This window comes from Pinus tabuliformis, chromosome 5_2 (genome assembly GCF_031772625.1).
Source record: "Pinus tabuliformis cultivar Carrire ecotype Pingquan chromosome 5_2, CPIR1, whole genome shotgun sequence".
Lineage (NCBI taxonomy): Eukaryota > Viridiplantae > Streptophyta > Pinopsida > Pinales > Pinaceae > Pinus > Pinus tabuliformis.
The window spans coordinates 378,018,827-378,029,368 of record NC_142306.1 but is presented as its reverse complement, the minus strand read 5'-3'; the positions used below and the strand labels follow the sequence as shown (position 1 = coordinate 378,029,368).

Below are 10,542 nucleotides of genomic sequence, written 5' to 3'. Positions count from 1 at the left end.
CCTTGATGTCTCAATTAACTGAATCCTTTTGAGCTACAGACTATGAGGAGGAAGTAACTTTTACGATTGGGTTACAAGAATAAGCGAGAAGCAAGCTTTTATTATCATAATGAGATTTAGCGTCAATGGGATCTTGACTGCTTGTAGTCTTCGAGTTCATTCGGTCAATGATTTATTGTTTTGCAGTTTACGCCCATTCCTTAGCACTGGATTTTGTTAAGTTCCTCTAAACTCTTTGATATCTTCGGCCGTCCCAAAAGCTGGTAGCGAGGTGTAAGTTGTAGCTAGTAACGATTAAATCCCAATTATCCAGATTTGATGAAAGGAAATGCTGAAAGTTAGTGCCGTAAGAAGAAATTCAGGAGTAAAAACTAAATTCCAGACGACCTTTTCATGCACATTGCAGCCAAGCACTTCGAGTTTTCCAAGTAGGTTACATACTGTGTTGGGTTAAGTTTCTGTTTTAAATGGAGGGTGACATGCGTATTATTCTAATGCAAGCCACTTTTATGCAGCATATACTTATTATTTGTGTTGTAGCCATTTGTATGAAGTGGATTATGATAGAGAAGTTGTTGGAGACTCATTTAATATTTTAATCCATTCAGAAGAGAATATGTACCATTTCACTCAGTTGTTTATATATATATAAAAGAAAATCAGAGCAAAAATTAAATTCCAGATGACCTTTTCATGCACACGCAGCGAAGCACTAAGAGCTTGTCAAGTAGGTTACCTACTGTGTTATGTTAAGATTTTGTTTTAAATGGAGGTATGTAGATCAATGCTTTCATCAATGTGCTAGAATATGAGAAATTTCCAGCCCGGAAAATTATGTTCATACTCTATTCTATTTTGTGCTTGAGTAGCCATTTCAGAAATTTTCAACATGTGGAACTCTGCTTTTGAATTGTGTTTATTCTATTGGGTACTTTATTGCAGTTTAATTCGGTACTCGGCTTGGTACTTGATAGGTTTCCTGGCAGTGGAAATTACAGTGAGTTCACTTTACTCTTTGTCAATGAAAAATTGAGATGTATGAAATGCAACACTGTCTTTCTAATCCAGCAGAAACAACATAACATGAACAAGATTCTGATAATGGTAAGTGCTGAGAAGCAAATACAAGAGACAATGAGATATACCTGTAGATTATAACCCTTGTGTTGATAACTCCAAAACAGAGAGCAATATTCACAGGCCTCTTGGAGGGAATAATCTCCTTTGATCAAAGCTTCAATATAGTAACATTCCTTTATCAAACATTACATACAGCTGCCCCAGTGGTTGTCATCCCCATAACTTTTGCTTGTCTTAGAATTTGCAGGTATAGCTTACGATCAAGTTGAAGTAACCCATCACAGACTTCCTTTTATATCTCAGACAAGCGATGCAGTTCCCCTTCAGCATTTTCATTGGCTCTCTGCAACCAATAATTATGAAGCCTGATCCTTGATTTTTTTTGGTAACAGCCATACATCCTCGGAACCAAGGATTCTTTCTAGAGAAGATTTATTAGCTAGATTTGCAGGCACAACTTCATCATCATCAGCAGGAGGAATAGCAATAGACTCACCTTTATCATCATCAGCAGTAAGAATAACTCTAGGTTCACCATCCTCATCAGCAGTAGTAGGAATAACATTAGGTTCATCATGATCATCAACTTTGCCTAGTGAAGAGAATGCACTATAAACTTTCATTTCTTTCCAGAGTCTTTTCTATAATTGACCTTGTTGAGTTTACTTTGCTCTTGCAATGCAGAAAGTAAATTGGACTACTCATATGACTTGCCAAATTTGAGCACAAAATAATAATTCAAAAGAAAACATATGTTTTATTCAACATAGTCAAGCCACACAATAAGAACAAATACTCGTATGTGAAGAGGAAGGAAAGGGAAACTTGCTGGAAGAATTATTTAACCCAAAATTGCGGCAAAGAGAGGCGAAATTGGCTATCAACCTATCCTGGAGCATAGAAATAACAATTAAGCACAGAAGTATAGCAATAAGTTGCCATCTAAATCTGTCTGCTTAATGCTCTGGTCATAGACTTGAAGCATAGACAACACCCGCCTTCACAATGGAAAATTACCACATCATTAAAGTTGAGATTGGAAGGATTTTCATCCATGTTATACCTGCTCTTGTACCCACACCTGCACACAGCAACACTTGCAGAACTGATTTTTATTATTTTCTGCTATGTTGATAGTTGATTTCTATGACCATTCAATTCGATGTATTTCACCCCCATTTTATTAAGTGCTAATCTTCCCGTCTTATGGCACCATCCTGATTATCTTGACTTGATGCAGTACCTCACTTAGCCACACCCCCAAAGCATTTTGGCATATTGTTATTGATCCTCAATCTGATACCAACAACCCAACCCTGTGCAAATTAGTTGTGAACCCAAACAGGCAATTTAATCACTGATGCCTTCTAGAGATGTTTATGTTGACATAATCTCCTTGCTGATTGCGAGAGCATGTGCACTAACAATATAGAAAATTTATGAGTGAGCAATATAGACTTCTGCAAACAAGAAAGACCATGTCAACCAAAAGTCAAGGGTGGAATTTATAGCAAAAGTTCTGCAGTTATGTTTAATCCATAGTACTTTAAGCTCTGGACTTCGCTGTTAGATTCTAGATAATAATAACTGATCCCTTCTATATTTACATATACCAGGAAAGTAAAAACAAGCAAATTCTCTATCATCTCTGCTTGATGCTTATTGATAGCACTGACTTCTCAAGAGTCAAACCATATAACAGAGTTCAAAGACTTGAACCACATTATGAAATGATCAAAATGAAGGTATAATAATGCAATAGCTTATATTTATGTTGCAATATGTAATAGTACAATGTCTTCTACGCCAAGAATCCAAAACACGAGAAAATTAAGGGAGCTACATTAACCAAGAAGCCAATTTCAGGTATTTGTGTATTTGACTACCACTAAATCCTTAGCAACGAAATATTTCAAGGAAAGGCGAGTAGCCAATTCTTCTTTTGTTGCTTTGTGATGGGTACCCTCTCATTCCAAACCTAGGAAGTTCATTATCACCAAGTGAAGTGCAAAATTGCACAAAACAAAACCTGCAAATGCTCTTTCTGGAGGAAGATCCTTGAATCCCTTGTTTTCTTCGTTGACTTGCATCCGCAAACAAACTGCAAGCACAACTGACCCCGTGCAAGATAGAACTCCTGAAAGAAAAGCATTGAAAGGAAATGATCCAACTATTGCCATGTAGACAACCTGCACAACTGTCGTGAGAACTGCGTAGACCACATACAGATCGATGATCTTCAACTTGGTAGGAGTTGCAGAGTATGCAGATCGAAGGGATGCAACGAGAACTTGTGCATCCTTAGCTGTTGAGGTTCCCATTTAACATTTTACATATAATGCAAGTTTTCAATTCTAATGCATTTCAAAGTACATATGATGGTACATACTACAGAACAATATGGATTTTGGACATAATAAGTCGATTTGAATTAGAATTGTCAAGTCAACCTAACTCATGTTTGACTTGGGAGTTTGAGTCCTCATTGCGACTCAAATTGATGAGTTTGACTTAGGATCGAATCATATTTAGAATCAATTCGGCTCTGCTTAATTTCCTCATAGAATGGAATTAGACATAGTCTTTCACTCGTAGTCAAGGAGGATGGTGACACTTCAAAAAAAAAAAACAGGATACTTTTTCCATATTGATGACTTGAGCTGCAAGTAAATTTGGGTTTCTAGCTGGACTAGAAGAAATATTATTTCAAACTTCCAAACCATTTGCCAGGTAAAACTTTAATAGCTCTTTGTTTAATCAGCGATGGAAGGAACAATGTACATTGATTAAATGAGCAGAGCCATGACTCCATGGACCACCAATTGGCCTGACCACCAATTATGTCTTGATCTGAACATGTTATTGGCTCAATGTCAAACAACTTCCCTGAGACTATAAAATTAATCGACATTGGCATGATCTCTTCACTTCATGGCATCCAAATCGTCATAACTTATGGAAGATGAGCAAGAACATAAGTTATTGTTGACAGACACCCAAGAATTTTAGTGCCATATTGAAAATTTTGGAAAGCTCCTCCTTTCCTGCTATATACATGCAATTCTTGTTATGACATTAGATACGTTGTTCCATTATTATGCTTCACTAATTGAGTGTTTCTGATGAAATTAATTATGTAGTTAATGGATATTTGCATTTTTAATATTTATGCTGGTTTTGCTATATTAGCTATGTCTTCAGTTTCCACTAAAAGAAATAATAAAATGGCAGAATTTTATGGATACATAGTTATAAAGTAATGGTGGTTCGTGATGAGTCCTGACATGGAGTAAGGTATACTTGCAAGTATGAAATTCCAGGAGAGTGTAAACGTATATTGAATATTCATTTTCTCAAGGGGGTTGCATGTGGAGTGGGTCTAACCCTTAATTACCCTGAATTAGCAAGTTGTTTCCGTGTTTACGGCAACTGTCCAACTGTGAAGCAATCAGTGCATGCACAATCAATTTACAACACTAATCGTTTTTCACTTCTACCACAACCAATGACAGATGATAGCCACTTGTTTGACATTTCTTTGTGGCTCAGACGCAAACACTCTATTTCCATAGTTTAACTACATATTATGGCACATAGAATTTGCATGATTATCTCAGTGGTTCTTCAACACAGATATGTTTCATATATTTAATATATGAGCTTTCATGGGCCAAGACTTATCTGTTTTCCTTTGTTGTCTGCAACACACATATACAACAGCAATGAAAGTGCCCTAAGGTATGATTGTAAAACTCTTCTAGTTTGTCAGGATTTTGTCTTTGTATTATATTTGGCCAGATTGCAGATAAGATAAGATAAGTACATTAATGTCCACAAAATGATACATCCCGTGTGAATACAATGTGGGAGTGCAAAAGCAACTCCTAGGTAACACTGGAAGCAAGATAAAGAAAGCTAAAGAAAAGTACAACATAGATAAGTATTTAAGTATGCCAATCACTTGGTCTAACCAACACAAGTATATATATATCGCAGTATCATAGGTGTGGTGATACAAAGTGAAAGTTCAAGACTGGAAAACTGGATATTTCAATACAGAGATATATGAGTTCCACACATAATCCAATCAGTCCCAATCCTCTTTCATTCCATCTTAACTTACATTAATACATCCTTGATGTGTATACTGAATTCCGAAAGACAGTGGAGTCAAAGTGCAAAGTCCGACCTTACTATAAGCTGCCCACCTCACTTGGACCTTTTTCAAAGAATGGTGTGGGTGACCTTGATGGGTGGAGCAAGGTCCCAACACTTGATCAACTTGGATTGTCGACCAAAGGTCAGGTAGGAAATTTTTATTATCATGTTATTTAGGTATAAAATAAAATTTCACTTACGAGGCTCAATAAATGGAAATAGTTATATATATATATATATTATTCTCTAATCAAATAAAATAAATTTATGGCCGAAAAGAAAATGAAGAGTTGCTGAATTTAAAAGTTAGCTTAGTTTCAAACAAAATGGCTGCATTTTGCCATCCTTTTCATGATGTCAATAAATTTCCATTTCGTGGATTGAGGCTAGTGAGATCCTCAATTGTTTTTTTTTAAATATAAACTTTATTAGAAATTGGAAGAAAGGAAACAATGAGTAGTACAAACCTTAGAGGAAAGCATGCAAAGGGATATAGGATATTTATTCCATGGCCATTTCTTGAAAATGTTAAATTTTCAAATAGAATTTGATTCTTTCAAAAGAAAGTCTATGTTGTATATGTTTTCCCCTCATCTTTTCTTTTACTGGAATGATTTCAACTTTCATAAATATTTGCATATGCTTGCATTTATTTCCTTTTGATACTATTAGTGATCAAGATCAAAAGAACCAACCTTGCAAAAGACAATTGTATTGTCATTCAGTGCAAGTGGCCGCATAAATCTATATGTTATCAATCCTATAACAACTGCCACGAGGATCCAAGAAAGACAAATGAAAAACATAAAGATAAAGTTCTAGTTTAAGAGAGCTGACACCATTATGTAATGCATAGCTTTGATCAGATAAATCAACCTAAATTTGGGTTAGTAGGCATAGATGACAATGTTATGGAAATGGCAACATTGCATTGGACCAGAGCGTTAGCGTTATTCAACATGGCAGTAGAAATGTTATGACACCAGCACTGGCCAATACTATATTGGCATGAATCGTTACACAGTCTGGCATCTACATTTGTATTGACAGAGTTGTTACCTGTGTAGAGAAGGCCCAAGCAGTTACTATTCAAAGGAAATCCTACGTTAGTCTTCAGACCTGTGTGGAATGCTACATAGATACCAATGAGTACTTACAAAATGCCATTAATAATCCTGAGGCAGAGGAATGCATAGTTATGAGTTACGATGAGCTACATAATCTTCCAAATAAGCGAATCTAGAATGGTTGCAAAAGTCAGACTGCAACATGTGTTACTTAATTGCACACTAAGAATGGGGCAGTTACAAGAATAACGAATTCAAAGTGTACAAACCTGGGCATATTGCTAGGGAATCAACAGCACAAGTCAGAAGATACCAGAGCTATGCATTATTGTTCAAATTAGACCTTCTTTCCAAGAACAGTATGCATTAAGATTATGCCTTGGAATGCCAGAGTAGAGAATTTGAAATATATCAATTCAATTCAAGAATAATAGCATTCATGAACAGATAAATACTATCCATATAATTGATTAAGAGTCTAAGGGTTAAGTGAATATGTCAAAGAAACCATGCAATATCAAGAAAAGTGAAGTTAACAATAACGAGAGTTGTTCCAGGCAGTACAATGATAGAAATGGAATATCATGGATCTAGTAGTGAAGATCCATCAAGGTGACACCTGAGAGCACACAGATATGTATATATCACTTGAGAATAAAAATCCATGATAGTATTGATAATGAGTAGTACAGACGTATCGACTCAAAAGTAGAGTACACCAAATCAAAACCCTAGGTTGGGACAATAAGATACACAATGCTGACTTGAGAGATGTGATCCGAGAGCAAGGAAATCACCTGTATACAAAGCAACTCAATGAGAATCAAGACCTAGGTAGAAAAATCATGTGAGACCTAGAAAATTGGTACATTAAGGTGGTCATGGAGATTTGTAATATCCACTGAGTGATCTTACTTGAATAGAATAACAATGGATGGAAGGAAAATGCCTAGGAACAAGAAAACGAATCAACGATGGTCTTTCAAATATCAGAAATTATGAACATGCCTTGTATTAGACATGTGGAAATTGAAGCTCAGGTGTTAAAGAAAGTGTTTTCCAGGCAAAAATTAATGGGGCAACATGAGAGTTGGTGGAGACAATCCTGGAAGATGTCACTCTGTTGAGCGCAGGACTAAGCTTAAGAAGACCCGTCCTAAATCTCAACCTGGCAGAGATTCATAACCCGATTGATGTATGGTTGAGTTGATAAATGCTAAATATTTTTATCAATAGTTGTTTGATGTTGGTTGTAGAGATAGGGAAATAACTGAATCAAACTCTTTCAAGGAATATTTTATGTTAATTCTTATTTCTCTCTTGCATTGTATTCTTTTCTTGTCAATGTTTGAAAGGATTGCTCATGTGGATAAGACACCATTGTTGGCCATGAAAAGATAAAACACTAAACCAAGAATGCCAAAGACCGCTTCATTATGCTACTATTTGTGAGGGGGAGGACAATGGTCCTTCTTTAAAGGAAAACAATGCTTATGCCTCATAGTTTATGCCCCTCACAGTGATATGACAGAAGAGAAAACGTATTGGTGCATGCAAAGCAAGCTTTCCTCAGCTTGCAAATGATTAAAACTCTTTCAAAGACCCATCCAATTGTGCCATATTGTTGGGAAATCACAGTTTTATGATAGTTGGAAACAAATGCTGATTTGAGGAACCGTCTAAAGATTTGGGATTTTAAAATGGAAGCTTATTTAGTTAATAAAAGACCAGTGAAAATATTAGAATACACTCTTACCCTAAAAAAAAAAAGCCGTGAAAAATAATGTGTCTCTAGTTTTGGATAAAAGGACCCTCAACTTTCTTCACAACTTTTGTGGTCACTGGCCACTTGTGAAAGGAGTAGGCACCTTTAGAGATGCAGTGCCATTGGGAAGGGAAGTACTAATAGCAGCAGGGCGAAAGCAATTATTCCATTCATTTAATTATTTCTCATTTGTCTGGTCATATTGTGAGCTGCATTATATATCATGAAATTGTTTTAGTACTAGTAAACAATGATTAAATATATAATAAATTTGAACCTTTTGGCATTTAGAGGACATTTCTCTCAATTTACAAAAAAATAAAGTATGAAAATCATGTTGGAAATAGTTTCTGAAGTTTTGAGTCGTTTATTTCCAAGATTAACTAAATGGGTTTTGAAGATGAAAAACCATCAAATTGGAAGAGTGGGACTTTTATATTCACTAAGGTTTTAAAGAAATTATATGCATAAAAGTTATACTAACACCTTCTAGTGAAATTGATAGTGCACTAATCCGTTGCTTGCCATTGTTTTGGTTTGATACCACCTTATAGGATATCCGGGTTCAAATGATATTTTCCATGACGGATTGTTGAATCTATTTCAACTCTAATTGTTATCGACGGGTTCCACAAGGATGTCACATGAGCATTTATGATGCCCCTTTTAATGTAGATAGCCACCTATGTTAAGGTTCTATTTTGCAGTTCCATGTTGTTATTTATGAACATTATACACATTTGGTTGGACACGTGAAAATCAATCGATGGATTTGGTATTGATGATGGAAATGTTGGATGTATGACCAGATGTGTGACTTACTTGGTTACAATTTATCTAGTGCATGACTTGTCAGAGTTATTGTTGCATCGTATAGGCTTATATAGATATGATTTATCTAATCAATGACTTAGTGAAATTATGATTTATCTGATGTAAGATTTATTTCTAGTATGAACAACAAAAATTGACACGTGGACACTGGGCTTAATAAACATGATGTTTAAGATCATGTATCTATATCTATTTTGCGGTTGTATATATGCATGGATGAGAACTAAACTACAGATTGGAAAGAACCGCATGATAACCAAGATCTACTATTCCATTGGGGAAGGTCGAGACGACCAATGAGGAAAGGTACGATGTACATTGTTCTATTACATTTGGTATCTACTTGATATGCACTCTTATGACATGAGTAAAATGCAAATGACAGGTGGAAAGATGACCTGACTGGATTATTCGATGACAAATCCAACTAGCTCTGTAGTGTGGTTCGTGCTCTGAAGGAGGGGTGGAGGTGTTTCCCACTGTGTATCCTCCGAAACCTGGAATCGTGGGGAGGACAGCTGAACGCTCCCCCTAGACATGTGATGACGATTGCCAGATGCCTGCTGGGGAAAGTTCGGTCGATGTATTCGACGCTTCCACCATGTTGATTTTATCAGTGGTTAGTATGGCCATTGCCACTAATAAAGCAGCAGAGGACGGATAGGGTGGGAATGGAAGTAGGCCAGGGTGGATAGGAAGATATAGATGACTTGGAGACTCTTGGTGGGAAGAAATGTCATTGCCGGACTTATCCGATTTTATTGCTATAACTCTCTCTGGTTACTATGCTTTCAAACTTCTTGCATCTTTTCATTCTAACTTCGGGACGAAGTTTTCTGAAGGAGGGGTGTATGTAATGCCCCACTTAAATCTTATCCTACAAATTTTGTTAATGTTTACATTATCTAAAAATATTGAGATATATTGGTCTAATATAAAATTCATGATTTCCATTATTCAAATTCCCCACTTACCTTCTCAAATTGAATATTAGGTAGGATATGGTCTCCTTCAATTATTTCAAAATATATGTATTCATTTCACATTACCCAATGTACCCTCACATTTACTAAGGAGAAGACATGGTCCTCTCCATGTAATTACATCTCACATTCCCCAATGTACCCTCCCATTAAATTCTCAATTTTATATTCATGTCACATTTCCAAATGTATCCCTAGCTTACTTGGGAGAAGAGAAGTCAATTGTAAGGATGGATGAGAAGTTAATGACATTAATGAGAGGTGGTTGAGATGGAGAAGGGAAGAAGGGTATAAAAAGGGAAGGGGAAAGGAAGAAAAGGGGGGTTGGAGTCTTGCTTAGGATGGTGGGGGTTGGTTGTGATTGTTTGGCCTTGTCATGATTTTGGGAGACCTTGGAAACCTGTGGAGGTTTCTTGGGTTTGAGAGGAGGAAAGTATCATTATCTAGTTTTTCACATTCTTCTTGAGGACACACTATATCTGGTTGGACTTGGGCACAGAGGGCTAAGGAACCTGTGGAGGTTTCCTGGGCTAGGAATTTATTTCCTAGTTGGCTGGGAGGTAAATCCAGTTGGGTCGGTGAGAAGGAGCGTTCAGCGGGAGCTATAAGACAAAGGTATCATCATCAACCACCGGAACAGGTATTTTCCATGGAC

The 10,542-nt window shown here is 36.4% G+C and overlaps 1 pseudogene; it reads right to left on the bottom strand.

Moving 5' to 3' along the window:
* Positions 1–3,047: 3,047 nt before the first annotated feature.
* Positions 3,048–3,401, bottom strand: LOC149159037 (dolichyl-diphosphooligosaccharide--protein glycosyltransferase subunit DAD1 pseudogene; annotated as a pseudogene).
* Positions 3,402–10,542: the final 7,141 nt, after the last annotated feature.